Raw genomic sequence first — 18558 nt, 5'->3', positions numbered from 1 at the left:
CATTCTTCATACATTTTTCTATTATAGCAGACTTCCCCTTGAAAAACAAGCTTAAACGAACGCCAGGCCCCATGTCAGAAATGCTAAATCTTTAACGTTAGAGAAGATTATGCCACTATTAGATCCTGGGCTGGACTTTTCCCAGGGTGACTCGGTGACATCAATGTCACAGGCCCTTACTGCAAATCTGAACCTTATCACCAATACTCTGGCGCCACCAAACAGCGTAAAACTATTACAGGGAGAACAAGCCAAGCCTGGTTCTCTCCGGAACTTCAAAAAAGCAAATCATTGATGCTTAAATCCTTCCACACGTGGAAACAAAATCCCTCATCTGAGTATCTGGTTACATATAAATCGGTTGCAAAAGCTTACAAGCTGGCGATTGTGCAGGCAAAAAAAAAACATCCACTTATTCTTAAGATGCCCCTCGATTCCTCAGTTTCACATTTCCCCATTTCTGTGCAGGAATTGTCACTCATGGTAGAACAATTAAAAACCTCATGTTATAAAGGTGATCCATCCACTGCTACGATTATTAAATCTTGCTCTCCCTCTCTATTGAATGCCATATGTAAATTCGTGAATGCCTCCTTCCTGGAAGGCCAGGTACCATCTAATATTAAACAAGCATGGGTTACGCCGATCTTAAAAAAAACGGGTCTTGCAATTGATGAACCACTTAATTAAAGGCCCATAACGAACACACCATTTCTGCAAAAAATTATAGACCATGTTGCCTATAACCAAATTGCTCAACATCTTAAATCAGTACCCTATCCTTAATGCTCGTCAATCAGGATTCCGTAAGGGATTCGGTACTGAGACTGCTCTATTGGAGTTGAAAGCAAGACTTTTGGAACAAATCGACAAAGGTCTCCCTTCCATGCTAATGCTATTAGGCTTGTCGGCCGCGTTCGACTTGGTCGGCCACGCTATTCTGGCTGACAAGTTAGGTGAGGTAGCACATTTCTCCCAGAGGTGTCTCAATGGACTACTTCTTTCCTAAAAAATAGAGTTAGCTGTGTTATTGATGAAGCAGTGGCTAGTCCTGTACTCTCAGGGGGCCTGTCTGTCCCCCTGTATATACAACATCTTTACAACCCCATTTTTCGACACATTGGAACAGGAGGGAGTGTTGAACACCAACTACGCGCACACTCAGTGTGTCATCCCTATTGAGGGCTCCCACTCTCTTGATGAAGAGGAACTTAATAGAGTCTACTCTTTAGTAGAAAAATGGATGGTCGAGAACAATCTCACCCTTAGTAGGGAAAAAAACAGAACTAATGATAGTTGGTACGCAATCAATGATCTTGAAGCTTGGCCCATTATATAATGAATTCCATCTAGGAGAGGTGATCATTACGCCACAGAAGAAGGTAAAAACCCTTGGTATGGTGCTAATCAGCATCTGGATATGAAAGCTCACGTGGGGAGCCTAGTCTCCTCAGCAGTTTACTATATTAAACTGCTTGCTCACCTTTGCCCTTACATTTCACAAGCTAATGCCAAAACTATAGCTAGAGCTATTATCGGGTATAAGCTAGACTACTGTGGTAGCCTTTTGGTGGGGATTCGCAAAGCCACCACTAATAGGCTCCAAGTGGTACAAAATGGGGCCGTATGAATAGTGGCTGGACTATCCCGCCACGATCATGTGTCACTTGCAAGAAGGTAATTGCACTGGCTCCCAGTAGCTTCTCGAATCCACTATTGGCTTCTGATGATAATCTTGAAATTTAGAATTGGCTTAAGTATCTACAAAACCTCATCTCTAATAAGACAAACAGCCGTCCCCTTAGGTCCAGCTCGCAGAACTTAATGACCATACAAAGAAGATGGAAAATGCAGCATTCTCTATAGCAGCCCCATAAACCTGGAATTCACTGCCTCTAGATCTCTGGGGACTGGCGTCGCTTACATGCTTAAAATAATACCTGAAAACCTGGTTATTTACTTAATCCTCAGAAAGATACTGGCATGCTGCCATGTTATTAGTTGGGGACCACTTTTGTAGTATGTCATTCGTACTCTTTATGCCCTAACACCTTCGGGTTCATGGCCACGTTATATAAATGCTGTAAAGTAAAGTAAAGTAACTTTGCAACAATTTGGTCTAATGAGAAAGCAAAACCTGAATTGGGGGAGTATAACCCATGATATAAGACTAAACATGGGAGGATAGCTCAGGGGCAACATGCTCATCTTGGAAGCAAGATAACGCGGAGCAGTACAGGTTTGATCACCAGGTCCGCGCTTAGAAACCTCTGGGTATTAAGCGCATTATAAATAATCAATTATAAACATCAGATGATAATATGCAAATAATTAATACATTACATATATTTTTGTAAACATAATCATCTTTTAGGCTATGGGAAAATGTTGCATAAACCTGAATCTGGGTTTGTTTGGCCATTCTAAAAAGTCAATTAAAAGGATACGTTCCTAGCAAATATTATCAGAAATATGGATTTGAGTAAAAAAAAAGAAAAAAATCACAAAACCACCTGTCCCATGTCTAAACGTGTTCAACCTACACACAAAAGGGGGTGGGGGTTCTCTGGGAGTGTAAACTTCTTAAGAGAACCAATGGAAGGAGTCAACCAACCAACAACTGGGATGTCAGATAATACTCAATGTGGAAATTCAGCCTGTGTGTAAGCTCTAACCCGTAGAAAATAGAGAGAGCTCTAGGATTCTGGAAATACTGCAGACGGGGGACTGTACCATAGCCTTGTCCAGATGAAGACCAATGCAGGACTTTGATTAAAGTAGACCAGATTCCCTGAGAAGGAAGGGTGAGGCTGGGGTGCATAGCTGACTTGGTATCAGCTGCCTTGGGCTGTGAGGTGACATGCCAATCCTGTGCCTTAAAAGACAAAGCTAGAAGGAAATAAAAAATCTCCAATTTAGGTAAATATATGTCCCCAAGAATCCATCAATAGGCCCACTGAAGGATTGGAACTGGAAGGGAAGTCACCGGGGGATGTGGAGAATCCTGCAGATCCTTCACTAGAACCCTGCCTAAATTCTGCTCCCAGGTGGCCAGGAGAGGGCAGGTGCTTCCTGATCCCAATCCTGGGGGTGGTGTATATTTAAGGATGATCACCTGGGTGGAGAGAAGGCCCAGGGTGGTGGGGAGATTTTGCAGGTTGGAAAACAGTATTTCTCCTTGAAGAGGAATACTCTTACCACAGACAAAGTACCTGTGTGAAGAGAAAGCCTCTCTTTTTCCCCATTGTTAGCTATAAACTGATGCAGAAAGGTCGACTGTCTGCGATTAAAGAGGAGAACATTGCTGGCAACTCTCATGCAGTAGAAGCTGACTTTCCAGCAATGATACAAGCCCATTTAAGATCAAAAGAGGTTGCACACATGAAACTGTGTTCCTCAATTAACTTTAAAGCATAAAGCTGACCGAGGGAATGCACAACTTTAAAGTGTTAGTTCATTCTCAAAACAAAATCGTGTTTACCTAATTTTGTTTCTACAGAGAAACAGACTCCTTGTAACATACTGAATACTTATGTAGCAGTCGTAGAAGTGGCAGAAATTAAACAAAGAACAAGTATTACCCAAGCCAGTAGATCAAACTCTGTTAAAATGAAACCTGCTCAATTAAGACCTGTTTCAAATATGATGAAGCTGTTGTAAACACAGTCTCTTCTGAAACAAGGGTGACAAAGTTATCCAAGGCTGGAAGAGTGGCAATACAGCTTTGGGGTAATTCCTGGATACAAGAACGTATATATGAAGCTGGGGAAGGGGGCTGGGTACTTGTTAAAAACAACTAATTCAATTCTGTAGCGTCGGGACTGTTCAAGTTAAGAAGAAGCAGTCTGGTAGCTGCAAGACCGAAAGGAAAGGCAAAGGACTGCAGGGCTTATTCTTGGCCTCAAGCCCAGGGACCACATCTCTCTGGCTCTGAAATCCCTACGCTGGCTCCTGATGGCTGCAAGTATCAAGTTTAAGACCCTCTGCATTGTCCACAAGGCCTTCTGGGTCCGCGGTCCGCACGATCTCCAATGCTCTCTTCCTAAGTACCTTCTTTCCAGAGCCCTCCACTCATCTACCTCCAATTCTCTTTGGGTGAGTCACTTCCCCAAGCAGAGACAGAGTGGATGATCCCTTTCCTTTGCAAGTGCCTCCCTCTGGAATGGCCTCCCTGACACTCTCTGCCTTGAGCCAAACCTTCTTAAGTTCCAGAAGCTCCTCAAGACCTTCCTTTTTTCATCTTCCTTCTCTCTTCCTCTCCCCTGCTAAGCTTCCCCATCTTCCTTTTCTCTCTGCCTTTCCTCTTCTATCCCTCCCTTCTTTCTGATGTTACGTTTAATAGCTGCAGTGTGGTCTGAGTCATATAGGGCACCTGCCCCCGCCCAGTCCCTAGCACTTGCCGGCAGGCCCTCCTGCACTGCCACCTCGCATCCTTGCACTTCCTGGAGATGTTTCCCTTGGAGGCCCTGCCTTCCTGCACTTAACCCAGGGCACTATTCCACTGAGTGAACTTCTCCCTATACCCCTCCCCTGCACTTCTCATCTTCACACTTGCACAATGTAAATGATACTAGGCCTAGTAAAGATGGTTTGTCTTGTTCTCCCCTGTTTTTCCCCCACCCTGCCTGGTTGCGCCTTGAAATACTTAAGCATAGGCGCATTATGAATAAGCTATCAATCAATCGAATCAAAGAGGCTACCCTTTCTTGCTATACAAAAGAGAAGAGTGCATTGCCAACCTGTAGAGGATGAGGAGTCGTGTTGAAGATGCCTGAAATAATGACAGATTTTGTGGTAGCTGCAAGACAGAAAAGAAAGACAAAGAGGCTGCCCTTTCTTGCCATTCAAGGGAGAAGAGTGCCATGCCAATATGTAGAGGTTGAGGAGTCTTGTTAAAGTTGCCTAAAATACAAAGTCGCAGGAGGGGCAGTACAACTGGGACTGTCAATACTTTTGTCAGAACATTATTTGAATGTAGCAGAAGCAGAAGCAAACTGTTGGCTAAGGGAGCCTGCTCTCACAGTATCAGTAGAAGAAGGGAGATGCTACAGAGAAATCAAGCCCCAAGAAGAAGCATCCTGACAAACTGCATTCAAAGACGCTGCAGAAGATACAAGAAGAAGAGGTGTTGCTAGACAGAAGTGGTACTGTCTTAAACTTTACCCATTCTTTCCTGTAAGGAGGTTATCCAGGAATACCATTTGTGCTGTTGGTTTCTTTGTTGAACTTGGAAAAGGCAAACTTTTCATCAAATGAAGAAGGAACCGTTACCAGTAGATTTTAGTTGTTGTGAACTTTTGTTTCTTTGGAACAATTTAAGACTCAATTTAAGACTGTCTTTTCCTTGGAGGAAATTGACTTTGGGACATTCCTGGGCAAGCAAGATCTTCCCATGACAAGTAGAAGTCATCCAAGACATTGGTTGTTTGGTAACCTTTCATTTATGTTGTTTTATGTTGCTTTGAATGTTTATGTTGTTTAGTGTGAGGGTTAGTTTTGCGTATGCTAGGAGGTTTTCCCTTAGATCCTAGACTAGGTAGGGCATCCCCTGGTATAGTAGGTTTAGTTAGGGATTATTTTATAATTCCGTTTGAAATAAAATGGCAAACCGTGAGAAAACTAAACACAGTCATGAGTCTCACATTACTGACCCCTCACAGTACTAGTCTGCACCTCTTAAAATTGTTGAGGTAAATATCTTGAGGATGTTTTGTTTCTATGCATTGTGGGTGCAACATATTCACAACTATTTGTAGCATGATTGCTTGTATATATTGTGTATACAACGTCATGAAAGTGATTTACCCTGGCCCTGCTAGCATATATTGTGGGTACAGTGCCATGTAAGTGATATACCTGGATTGTGTTCTACTGTGTTATAGTGTGTTTGCAACTTCCCTGCTTTCGTTTTATTTGGTCTATGAAAAACATACAAATTTGGAGGATCTCACTCTGAACGTATGGATGGGCCCACAAACATTTTGCCTTATACCACTCAGTGTCGGGTAGAGATAAACTAGAGTTGATTAGGGTTTCCCTGTCGGGTAGGAATACTGGTCTCCCTCTGATTCTCCCACTTTTCCCAAACTTATTCTAACACCAGTACACTCCTTGACAGAATCAGGTACATAGCCCCCCCCTCAAGCTTCATGACCCTCTAAACACAGTCTGAGGGGCACAGCGCTGGGCACACTAGTTTTAAATCTGAGGTATATAATGCCTAGCTCACATCTATGGCTATATAGCCTAGCTCCCTCTAGGGGTATGTGCCAATTTCCCTCTGCTGTATGGTGTCTGGGATATAGTGCCCAGCTCACTAACCACCAAGAGCTTTAGCAGCCTACCCACTCTGCCATGGCCTCAGGGACATAGTGCCTATGCTCCTATCGATAGAACACATTGCTTGCTTTTCTAAAGTCTGCAATATTGTACCCTGTCCACTATTCTCCTAGGAATAAAGTGTCCTGCTCGTTCTCGCAGCCAGTGCCAGTGGTTCTTACCCTTTGGTTGGGTCTCATTCTCAGGAGTTTGCTTTGTCAGTTGCCTCTCTCTGACGTTCCTGGCCGCTCGGGTTCCCATTGGTCTGTGGGTGCTCCAGGATCCTGAATATCACTTGGTTTCCCTCTTCCTTATAGTGTTCTACTCTTTGAGGTCCTTTTAGGATTTTGTTCCTCTTAGTCCACCTATGTCTCTTTAGCCTCTTGGCTAACTCGTCTCTCCCAGGCTGCCCAGCCTCCTCTGCTCTCCTCGATTCTGGGTCGCTCAGGCCTCAGGTCACTTGGTTCCACAGTCTTTCTTGGGCCCTTAGTTCTTCTGGGCTTTTTGCTCCCTTGGGCCTCACAGCTCTCTTGGGGTCTCCAACCTGTTGTAACACACTCTCTGCTTCTAGCATTTTTCTCCTCTGGTGTTTTCTTCGGCCTTTGTTCACTTTTGCCAGTTCCTGGTAAATTCCACACTTGGCATGGGTTCCTTGAGGGTCTTAGATGCATTTGTGTGGTCAGATTTCCCCACCAGTTCTTTGTTTTGGTTATGCCCAGTTGCACATCCTTGTGCTCCTTCTGATTATTCTGTACGCTTAGCCTGGTAATATGATTCACCTGCAACCAGAACGTTGCTTCAAGGCATCAAATAGCCGCCACACCATTTGCGATCAGGTGGTAGTCCCATCTCCTACATGTAGCTTGCTCCTGCATGCCATTGGATCGCTGACACCTGGGCCCATGCCGGTGAAGAAATGCAGGCCAATGCAGTGATTATTATTCGGGTAATTTCTTGCAGGGGTGGCCGTGACTGTGACCAGCTTCTTCATATCTCCCAAGTCACATTTCTCGTAGCTTTCACTTGCACTCAGCCTTGCTTTCTCTTTGACAGAGAACTCTGGGACCAAACCTTTTATGTCCATGAAGGAATTATACAGTGGGGTATGAAGAGGGGCAAAACAGAGTACAGGAGGCTTCTCCCTGTGACAGGGAGGGGAACTCAATCATTACTTCATCCAGGTAGATCAGGGCTCCGGTGTGACAGGAATCCTCATCTCCAGAGAGTTCCCTAGATCCCTTTCTTTCTGACTCTCCCTTTTCTTGCATCTCTCCTGGGGAAGTCTACACATGAAATTTAAAGGGATGGATATGGGCCTGTTCTTTCTAGAACCCAAATAACTTGGGGTCTTCTAAGAGGTTTCGGTCCCTCCTTCTCACTTCTACAATTAATTAAGGGCTTCCTGAACTGTAATTGGTCCAGTAACCTAAATACGTTGAGCACTTGCCTTTCTATAGACAGTAGGAAGTCCTGGGACCATTGGAATTCTCGTTCTGAATGTATGCCTCTCAGGCTTGCAAAAAGTTCGAAAAACAGTCTACTTTCAAAGTGGGACATCCATTTATTGAAACGAAGAATATTTGCGCACATTATGACCGGCTCCGGTAGTCCTACCATGTTGGTGGATTTTAAAGGGATTGCTTTATCACCCATGGGAAGCATTTTTCAGGCTTTCAGATAGATCTGCCGGACCCCATGTATGTATAAAATACACACTATCTTCAAGGAGCAACTAATTAGTGGATAGAAGGGCCAGTTGAACTTGTCTGTCTACTCAGAGTCCAGCAAAGCCTTGGTGTCCCATCTATGAGCATACACTGGTAACTATAATCACATATATAGGTGTGCTGCTGCGTGTCTTCGGGTTTGTATGGGGCGTTGGTGCTGGTTGGAATTTCTGTTCCATGCTCTCTCTTCACAGCTCAACAATCAACCTGATAACTTACAGCTTCCAACAATCCTTACTGCGGCATTGATCTCCGACTTCGGCCTGCTCGCCACTGACTGTCCTAACGTATTTGTTTACTGCTTTACTCCCAATTGCTGAGTGCAGAGGACGATGCCACTTGTGGATTAATGAGCAGCATACCGCAGGCAGTAAACTGACTTTTGTTTTCCACTTTATTTGGCTACTTGGTCTTGCAATCAACGTCGGCTGTAAATTCAGCACCTAGATGCCCCCGGGCTCAGTGTGCTTTACAAATGTCAAAATAAATAAATAAAATAAATCTGTTACATCACTCCGGCACACTTTGGTTTACTGTTCAGGAGAGCGCATGACATAAGTGGCAGAGCTTATGTTATTAACTGTGGTGACTCTTTGGTGAGTACAGGCGTGGGCCCTGTTCATGTTACCCTGCCTGAAATTATATCCCTCTTGGTTTAACTCAATTGTCAACAGGCCAAAACGACGTGCTACTTGGGGGGTTACTGCAAGAGCCTCTAAGAGGCTCACCTTATGCAGAAAAGTTGGAATGAGTCCTCTAACTGACAATTCAACCATGCAAATCCCGGCGACCCCAGCAATTAATGGCATGGTTGAAGGAGCTAATATAAATCTCCCCTGGTTGTTCAAACTGGCTCCAAAGGTGGAAGTCATTGCATCTAATGTAGGTGTTGGCAATGAGCGCAATATAAACTTACGCCGGCTCTCAAGAAACTATCCCCAAAAGATGTTTCTGGAGAATTAATCAAAGGGAGTTTTCGGATCATAAAATCACTTATTTCTATCCGGCACTGACTCCTAATTCACCCACTGTGGCGCCTACCACTTCCTGAAAAAGAGGGTTGAATTGATCTGACTAAAGACCTGGCAAATGATTTGGCAAACAAACTATTGGTCGCTAACCCCTGTTTAGGTTAAAAAAAATTGAGCATGTGGTAAAAGCCCTTGTAACGGGCCCGGCTTCGCAGCAAGGTGTGTTTTGTCAATTCACTGCTGGATCTATCATCTTCACTCAACATGTCACTGTTCAATGAGCCCTCCTTAGGTCAGAGGTTCAAGCATCTCCCACCAGCGCCAGTCCAATGGTCTGTGATTTAATGTGAAAAGCTTAAATGTGGAAGCAAATATGTCAGGGGCTGTGACAGATTCCATTGAGGGCCTATTAGAGTCTCTCCTGGTGAAGCAGTGTGCATTGGAGCCTTCAGAGTTAGCCTTCGTAGGACTACAACCTCTTCAGATCTCTGGAGATGGTGCCTCAATATCATCTCCCCACAGAGATTTGGTTGCTGCTACAGGTGAAGATGCCCTTGAACTTAACGATTCTGCAAGTAGCGTGGCACCTAGTATAGACCCTAGTGGTTCTTCTGCACAAATGTTTGCTGTTTTAGAAGATTTATTGACACAGATACTTGCCAGAAGTGATATGGCTGCTAGAGTCAAGCAACATCTCTTGGATTTTTGTCTGCTCTTGCCAAATCTTCTAATCGTTATTCTACCAGCTTGGATAGTGTCTTCACGGAGGTCAAAACACTGAGATAAGGAACTGTTGGCCATGAGGCAGTGGCTCAACGTCACAGGAGTGACCATCTCTCCGACATAAATCCTTGCTCCAACTTATTCTATCAACGCATAAGAAAAAAGGTGTTCAAGCAAGCTGTTATGTATGATGACCTGGCCACCAAAAAAAACAACTTTGAATAATTGTCTACTGCAACGCTGTTGTTGGAGGAGACTGGTGCCTCATCTCCCAACATATCATCTGCCTAGGAGAGCGTTTCAAAGTAAAGATTTTGTCTAGGGGTTAAACCTAAACATAGCTATTTAAAGCTGGTCTCTTCTCAGGCCAAGGATCTGCGGGGGGGAAACTTCATCCAAGCTTAAAGCTTACAAACAATCCTCTGTTCAGTCCGATTCTGATGACGAGGTCTATAACCTGGAAGAGCTGTATGCTGGCACTGAGGTGGAGGCCAAGGTTGCTGAGCAAGGATGCTCTAGGAATAATGCCTTTGCCCAAACAGACTCTTGTAGTTTTGGCACAAACGAAGCACCAGTTACTCGAAATCAACCTTGTTCCAGTAAAATAAGGGTGCTCCAAAAACAAAATCTGTTTTTCGACGGCAAGTTGCTCTTTCTGAACTGCACCAGACGATTGGAATTATTTCATCAACACTTACTGTTACACTTTATAAACAGTAAATATATCAAAATTGTTGACATCTGTGAAAATGTCATGCAAGCTACTTCCCCAGTGATTTTTTAAATGGACCATACCATTTACTATGTGATGGACATTTCTTCTGCATTTCACAGGTTGGGCTATGAATACAGTGTTATTGAAGTAGATGATCGTTTAGGTTCAATCCCATGGGGTAAATTCCCTGAGGGAAGTTAGAGCTGGGGGTTTGGTTGCCTCGGGGGGAGAAATGGTTTAACAGGCAAACAATTTCGATTCTTATTGCAGTGCAAAAACTCCTTCCGTAGGGCAACCTGGGCTGAAGTGGAATCATTACCTCAATCTGGCACTGAAGTTCCTAATTTAGCTAGTGACTATGATGAGCTTGAGAGGGATGTATGTCATGGGGGAGTAGGGTGTGGTAGGTGCCATTGAGCATGGTTGGAGAATCTTGTGAATCAACGTCGATCACAGCACACCTAGCCTCGCCTCCATGCTGTTGAGTTGGAATACTTGTGGCAACTCACATTTGTTTTGCACACGACGGCCTGTATGATTACATTGATAGTTTTAATGTAATCACCATAAAATAGACTTAGTCAACAGAACCTCTAGTAGTGGATGGGTGGAATTTTCTTTGTTCTCCTGAAACACAGGGACCCATGGGTTGTCCGAAGGGGTGGGGGGTTGGCTTTGGGTGTTTGGAAAACCAATGTGTCTCACTCCCATCCCTTGTGCTTCCCAGAATATTTTGATTAGTAGAATATTATTCTCAGGGCACCATTCCTTGGTAAGTGAATGCATAATTATTAACCTCTATGATCCTCTGTATGCTAACTGCCATGAGGATATTATGAGGGAGGTTGAAGATCTCATTATTAATCAGATTGGATCACTGCCTGCTATCATCTACAGGAATGTTAATGCTAGGATCCCAAGGGATGCCAATTGGAGGGAGTTGGACATTGTACAATCTTCATCCTCTTCATCAGGAGATAGGCTAAATAAGACGTGTGAACAGGGGGAAACATGGGCTAACTTGTTACACCTTGCAGGGCTTAAAATGGTGAATTGGGCATTTCCATCTGATTCCCCCACAATTTACCAGAATGGGTCCAAATAGTGGAAGCATCCTCAATTACATGTGTCTTTCATAGGCAGGAGAGTGATCACTTTCCTCTCATCGTAAGTCTAGGTCTGCAGTGACCGAGTTTTTATCCCGCTGGGTCACTGCAGGTTAATTTGCAACTTAGTCGCTTGTCTTTGAGCAATTTCAATCTTAAGGCAGCTTCACCTTTGGCATGTTCTATTCTTGGATTCTAATAAAATTCCTGTGGCTGTTCTCTCCACTATTAACATCTATGAAAAATCTGTAGTAAATATCATGAAAAGTTCTACAGCCAAGTTCGCAATCTGCCCTTGCTTGTGACTTGGTCCCATCGGCACCAGTCTGACAAGTACATCCAGACACAAAAAGAATAGAAGTGAGATGATATCTATGGCGATTGGCACTGCTTGGTCCTTCTCCGGATGCCTTTTCAAGTGGGGCCAATACCATAAAAAAGGAGTACTACAAGTGGCTCAGGATGCATCATTTCAGGTGCATTGTGCAAAGTGGAGAGATCTTGTTTTTGCATCAACTACCAATAACATGTCTATGTTCTGGAGAATTTTCAATGGACAAAGGGCATTGACGAGAAATATTAATGAGGTGTCTGAGCAGGACTGGAGCACTTATCCATGGTGGCGAGAGTTGAAATTGTCAACATGGTGGCAGAAACCAATCTAGATGTCTCGCATTTCACTAAAGGCCCTCATGACATTTGTAGGGTCATTTCGACCAGTAAGTCATCCCGAACCCCTGGCCCTGACGGCATCTGCAATTTTTTGATGAAATCCAAACCAGAAGTTTGGGCCAATGCCTTGTGGTGGTTATTTCATTGGATTGGGGAGGAACAGTCTATCCCTGTCTCCTGGCGGGATAGCATTATTACTCCGGTTCACAAAAAGGTGAGCTACTCAGATCCAGGCAACAATCGCATGCTGGCTATGTTGGACGTGCTGGCCAAGATATTTGCCAGAATCCTATTAGAAGATCTGAGTACTTCATCAGAGAATACAAATATTATCCCTTACAATCAAACAGGCTTTCACAAGGGCTTGAACACTTCTACTAATGTACTGGCCCTTGCTACTATCATTCAGCAGACCTGGCGCACCCGTAGCATCCCTGTCTACGTGGCTTACATTGATTTTAGTTCAGCCTTTGACACTGTGGACAGGGATAGGCTATGGAGTAAGTTGCAGTCTTGGGATATTCCTCTTGGCCTCTTGAAAATGATTATGGCTCAACATCAGCAAACAAGGGTTAGGGTTCATATGGATAAGTGCAGAGCTTTAACAAGTTGGCTCCATACTAGTTGGGGGGGTCAAGCAAGGATGCATTCTATCACCTATGCTGTTCAATTGATATCTGGTCAATCTTGGTAAGGCCCTCGGTAACCCATTCCCTTTACCACCCAAGTTGGGAAAAATTCCAATTCAATGGATGGGTTATGCAGACGACCTTGCCTTGCTTGAACTGACTCTGGGGGGCTGCAAGCCTCACTGAATTCCCTACAGGCGTATGCTAATCTTAATTCCCTTAAGGTGAACACTGCAAAGTCTAAAATGATGATATTTAATTCATGAAATAAGAAACCTACTGGGTTTAAATGGCATATGAAGGGGACGTTGCTTAAGGTAGTCACAGTTTACAGGTATGTAGGTATTCAACTGGACCCCAAACTCTGTGGTAATATATCCACTTAGGAAGTATCAAGGTTAAGACCTGTCGGATTGCCGGTGCAATTGGATCTTTTGCCCATAGAGGTGATGGCTCTTCCACTGGGGCTTTGCTTAGGTTGTACAAAGCAAAAATGTTACCCATTATTCTCTATGGATCTGAGATTTGGGCACCTCGGATCTTGCCACAGCTTGTCAAATTGGAACCCACTATTTTGAAAAGGCTGCTTAGACTACCTGCCCACACAGCTGTGGAGAAAAGTTACCTGGAATTGAGCTTAGTTCCGGCTTTAATCCATCACCACTGAATACTTTGATTACTTATTGCAAGCTTGCCAATGCTGCAGATGTCTCCTTAAACAAACTGATTCATGGGGTGACACAGACTAGAGCTAGTTGTATGTCCCCCAGTTCTATCACAAGCATTAAGTCAGTCATTGACAAGTGGCTTGGAATGGCGCCAGAAGATGTTCTTGCCTTGCCAAACATACTATGAAATCTATCTTACTTATCAAGAGCAGGGAGCAACTGGTTGTGAATATGACCAGTAAAAGTACTGCTACACTTTATGTTCGATATATACAAGAGAGGGGACAATTGCATAGCTACATTGATCATTTCTTGGGTAACTCGCTGGTGTGGGATTACCCTAAAATTACATTTAATGTAGTTGGGTCATTGGAAATACTGGGGCACAGTAAAACATCCCTAGACATCTTAGAATTTGTAGACTGTGTGGGGACGAGGAACTGGAGTCGCTAAACATCTTTTGGTTACTTGCACCTCCTTGACGAGCCTAAGAGAAGCTTCAATGAGATCAGCTGGTTTGGATGTTTCTGTATCTGCCATTGAGCTCTGAACATTGTTCATGGAGGGTTGCCATGAAGCTTGTATGGTTCATTTTACAGTATTATGGAAGAAGATTGTACTCATTTTAGCAACCATATCAATTTGAATGAATTTGTATAACTTGGGAGTGGGTAAATGATCTTATCTTTCATTTTATGATTTATGGGATTGTGATGAATGGAGTGTATTAAAAGTCTACCTCTGTTAACTATACAGTAATAATAATATACATTTTTAAAAAAGAAAAGAAAAATAGATATATTCACACTTGTAGAGTCATTGTGCATACCTCTCTAGTACTGGTGGTTAAATATTAGATATCTTCCTCATTGTTCCACCTTTTTCTGGAGACATTAACAGACCAGAAGATCTTCAAGGGGTCATATCATTGCAAGCTGCAAAGGCTATTCCATTCGGGTCTCAGATTAGAACCAAGCAATATGTCCTGTTTTCCCAGAAGCAAAACAACAATGAAAAACATTAACTACCGGCAGGGCGGGATTTTTGGGGTCTTCGGTCTTTCGAATGTTGTTGGTTTAAAGTCCCCAGCCCTTTCCATGCCACAGTTAGTCCTATTCCCAGGTTGGTTGGCCGAGAGGATTATGATTAGCCTTCTACTATTTACATTGACTTTTTATGGGTATGAAACATCTTTCCCAAACTCTGATTTCATCCAGAAAGAGATCAACAAACTATATTGGATGGCACCCTCCAATGGTGGGTTTCATAACTGCTTTACTCTCTTCTGTGAGTGATTTGATGAACTGCTCCAATGCTTAGCCATCCAGGTTGGATAGCTATTTGGGTTGGATAGCTATTTATCAATTAGGCCCAATGGGCCACATTGTTGCTACATCCATCTTGTGTCTTTCTCTGGTCTCAGCCAACCTAAAGAATATTAAGGAAAGCTCTGGGATATTCTGCACGTAGAACATTTTCGAAAACAGATGAGGGGCATGGGGCTGATTTGAGTAGGAGGATAGGCAATCTTTAAATTCTTCTAGCGTGTTTTGCTGCCTTTCCTATCCTTCAGTTGTCTAGTGATCAAGGTATTTCACAGATACTCTGAAGCCATCTCTTAAGTACAGGGTTCAAAATTGAGGGGAGCAAAGAGCTATTTAGCTCCTGCTTGTAGCCTAAAAGAGCCTGCTAAGATTGGCACCAACAGCTATGTAATGGTTTATTGAGAAGCCACGCTCAACACAGGGAGTTCCTTCCCACTCCACGCATGTGGTTATGCAACAAACTGTTTAACAGATTCTATTTTTAGCCCTATCTCAGACACATATCATTCCCCTTGGATCCCTCTCCCCTGAGATAACAATCAACCAAAAACCAAGCTGGTGTACGGGAAATAATTGGTATTTATTTAAATTAAAAGTAATATAATTAGCACAGAAATGTAAAAAGCCACTTTATCCATGGCACAACACAATCAACTTCTCTCAGCATAAATAAATCACAAAAGTGAGTTAAAAAGAACTCAAGCACAACTCTTCCCTTTCTGCAAATTTCAATTCACGAAAATAATTACACTGATTAGTCACGAAGGTAGTTATATAATGTTGTGAGATTTTGATTTCCCTGCAGGCTTATAAGGCTAGCAGTAGAATTTCAAGATTGGTAATGATGATTTCGCACATACTTTCAGTTTAAAATAAACGTGGGGTGAATTATCAGTTTGTTTTTCAGACCCCCCCGCTTGCTTTGGTCTATGTTGGGAAGTCAGACAGAAACATTTGAACGCTTTAGGGAATTTTGGATTTCAGACCCCCCCCACCTTACTGAAAAGCCTGGGTTGGAGAAGCTAGATAAAAAGGTTGGACTGATTTACGAACAAAGACACCCCCTTCCTTAAGAAGTCAGGGTCAGCTGGACAACAAGGATTACCCAATTAAATTATAGGCTATAGTTTTCAGCGCATGCTAGAAGTGAGCTTTGTTAATTTCGAATTTTAACAAAATGCACCCGGTAGTGTTCTGCCAAATGGGGAATTAATTAAATTAAAATGTTTGGTTAAATAGGCTAAGGATCTACCCAGTTGTGCCCCCCACCACCCACTATAAAGGGAAAGGATTCAAGGCAAGCAAACTCCCCGCCCTTTGGTTTCCCAGAGCTCAGTTCTACTTACATAGTGTGCCTCTGTTTAAGGGTCAGGAAAGCCAGCTGCATCTCAGGACACTCTGGAAAGATAGGGCAGGGGTCTGGTCACTCCACTCTCAAATATGGCTTCCCGCTCTCCACCATAGGACCCAGTCAGCTTTGAGGCCTTCATAGAAATAAACACCTCCACCCAGATGCACTCTCAGCAATCTCCGCTGGTGTCTCTTTACAGCTGTCAGATGGCAAGTCTCAGCAGCCTTCTTGATGGTGTGTCTCTTCTCTCTGTCCTGTCCCTGGGTGTCTCCTTTTTCTGTCCCCTGTTCTAGTTCAGTTCCCATAGTATAGCAGCGATGACACCACCAATTTTACAATCTTGAGGAAGTACCCTGCAATAATCCCTGCCACTAGCATTGGACAGTTACCCTTCCCTCTCCTCCCAAACCCAGCCTCCAAGTAAGGATTGGTTTAGGGGTCTGGAGCAACATATGGCAATTCCCATTTGTAATCACCCCTTTGTTCTTTCAACCTTTTGGCAAAAACTAGTTGTGTATCACAGCTTCATAATTTTACTAGCAACTGCCATACTAAACCTATTTTCAGTTTCAGCTAAGCATTGGGAATTAGATAAGCTGACACCAAATCTGTATCATGTAGCACGGCATGTGCCACGTTTCTGCCGTTTCCATAACAAATACAAGTCATGAATATGTACGTTATTAAGCATATCCCTAATTTCATTTTCCACCCGCTCACCAATTCTCACATTTGGAGCATGTTCAGATCAGCCAGAAACCTAGTTTAACTGGCCATTACAGTTCCAAGAGTCACAGGAAGAGCCCAAAAATCACCTGGAAATTGCCTAAAAAAAATGGTACATAGATTAAATCCATCCGCCTTCTGATGGATGAGAAAAAGGCCTAAATGATTACGGTTCTTTTAAAATAATTGTGAATCTTCATGTGGGACAAATAGCCCGACTCCTCCCTTCCGGCCATTTGCTTTCATTTGTTTTCATTGGGTCAGCTTGTGCCCAGAGTTTTTTTATCAGTCTCCTTTGTGCTGGATGCTTACTTTTTGAACTGGGTGCCCCCATTTTCACACATATTAGTCATGCGCCAGCCAAGGGTGACTTTTCTTGAAGTCCATCCTTTCAGAACCAGCAGGTCTGGAGAACACTGAATTTCGACACCTTTAGCAAGACATTTTTGTGAAGTTTTGCCCACAGCCAGCAATAGGGACTGCCTTCGACTGACATTTTCCATGAAGACAAAGTGGCTCTTCAAATGTCACTAGAGTTTTGTAGGTGAACATAATATACATTGCTTTTGGTCAACCCGTGCATCATGTTTTGTTTTCCTGACATTTTTTTGTGAGCAGTGATGTTTCTTTCACTTTTACTTTTTTAAACCGTTTTTTTTGTTTGCACACACATGTGCAGGCTGTTTTTGTTTTCAATTTTTAAAAAGCCTGTTTCCCATGTGACAGGGATCTTTGATTACTCCTTCTTTTGTAAATTAAAATGTTGCTTATCCATTAGTAATGACAGGTAGGCCCCTTTACACATGGCTCTTTAATTTTACTTGAAAAACAAAAAAGGCCAGGCCATTTTTGTTTCAGTGTTTAAAATTCTGCCATTTATGTGAAAGGGACTTCTGTTTGGGGACTTTAAATGAACCCCACATGCACCCCATGTTCTTCCACGACTCTTTGTTGGGGAAGAACAGGGCACAGTGGGGTTTCTTTAGGCATCATTTCCTTCATCAGGGAGTGGGCACTACAGTCTCCTCTTCCATCTCTGGGTTGGGGGTATGGCATTGCACACCCTTTTCTTCCTTCTTTTGGGAGTGGGCACCCTAGCCTCCCCTTCCATCTTTGGGTTGGAGGGCAAGGCACAGCATCCCCTTTCTTCCTTCCTTTCCAGGTCCCTGGGGTTCTCACCGGACTCCAGTCTCACCTCCATGCTGGAAGTGAAGGTTAGTTCTCTAATAAAAGATAGAGTTTCAGTACTTTTTACAAACATTTTTCCCAGGGAAGATTTACATTGAATTTACAACAACATACAGGTATAACATGACATTTCCATTTCACAACACACATTTAATTTTTTTCTTCATTTGTACAATAACACTGCATCCGATTTTTCATCCTTCCTTTTCATTCTTCAGACGGTTCCTCCGCTCGACTTTCATTTGGCTCATCAACCAGTCGTAAAGCATGTCTGGGATGACAGCTTTTCAACTGGTTGATGTGGACTGATTTATTTTCTGTCACTTTTCCTTTTGCGATGGAGATCTTTTAAGCAACAGGTGATATTTATCTACTATTTCAAAGTCACCAACCCAAGATGGGAGGAATTCCTGCTCCTTGGCCTGATTCCTTTGAAAAT

The 18558-nt window shown here is 43.2% G+C and overlaps 1 long non-coding RNA gene across 6 annotated transcripts in view; it reads right to left on the bottom strand.

Moving 5' to 3' along the window:
• LOC138526120 (uncharacterized) overlaps positions 1-18558 on the bottom strand; it is a 338403-nt gene that overhangs the window by 235279 nt on the left and 84566 nt on the right. The gene's annotated exons all lie outside the window — the stretch shown is intronic.

The sequence above is a fragment of the Ambystoma mexicanum genome, chromosome 7p (assembly GCF_040938575.1).
Source record: "Ambystoma mexicanum isolate Mex_15411 chromosome 7p, UKY_AmexF1_1, whole genome shotgun sequence".
Lineage (NCBI taxonomy): Eukaryota > Metazoa > Chordata > Amphibia > Caudata > Ambystomatidae > Ambystoma > Ambystoma mexicanum.
Note: the sequence above shows the minus strand (reverse complement) of the source record. Positions and strands in the feature narration are given on the sequence as shown.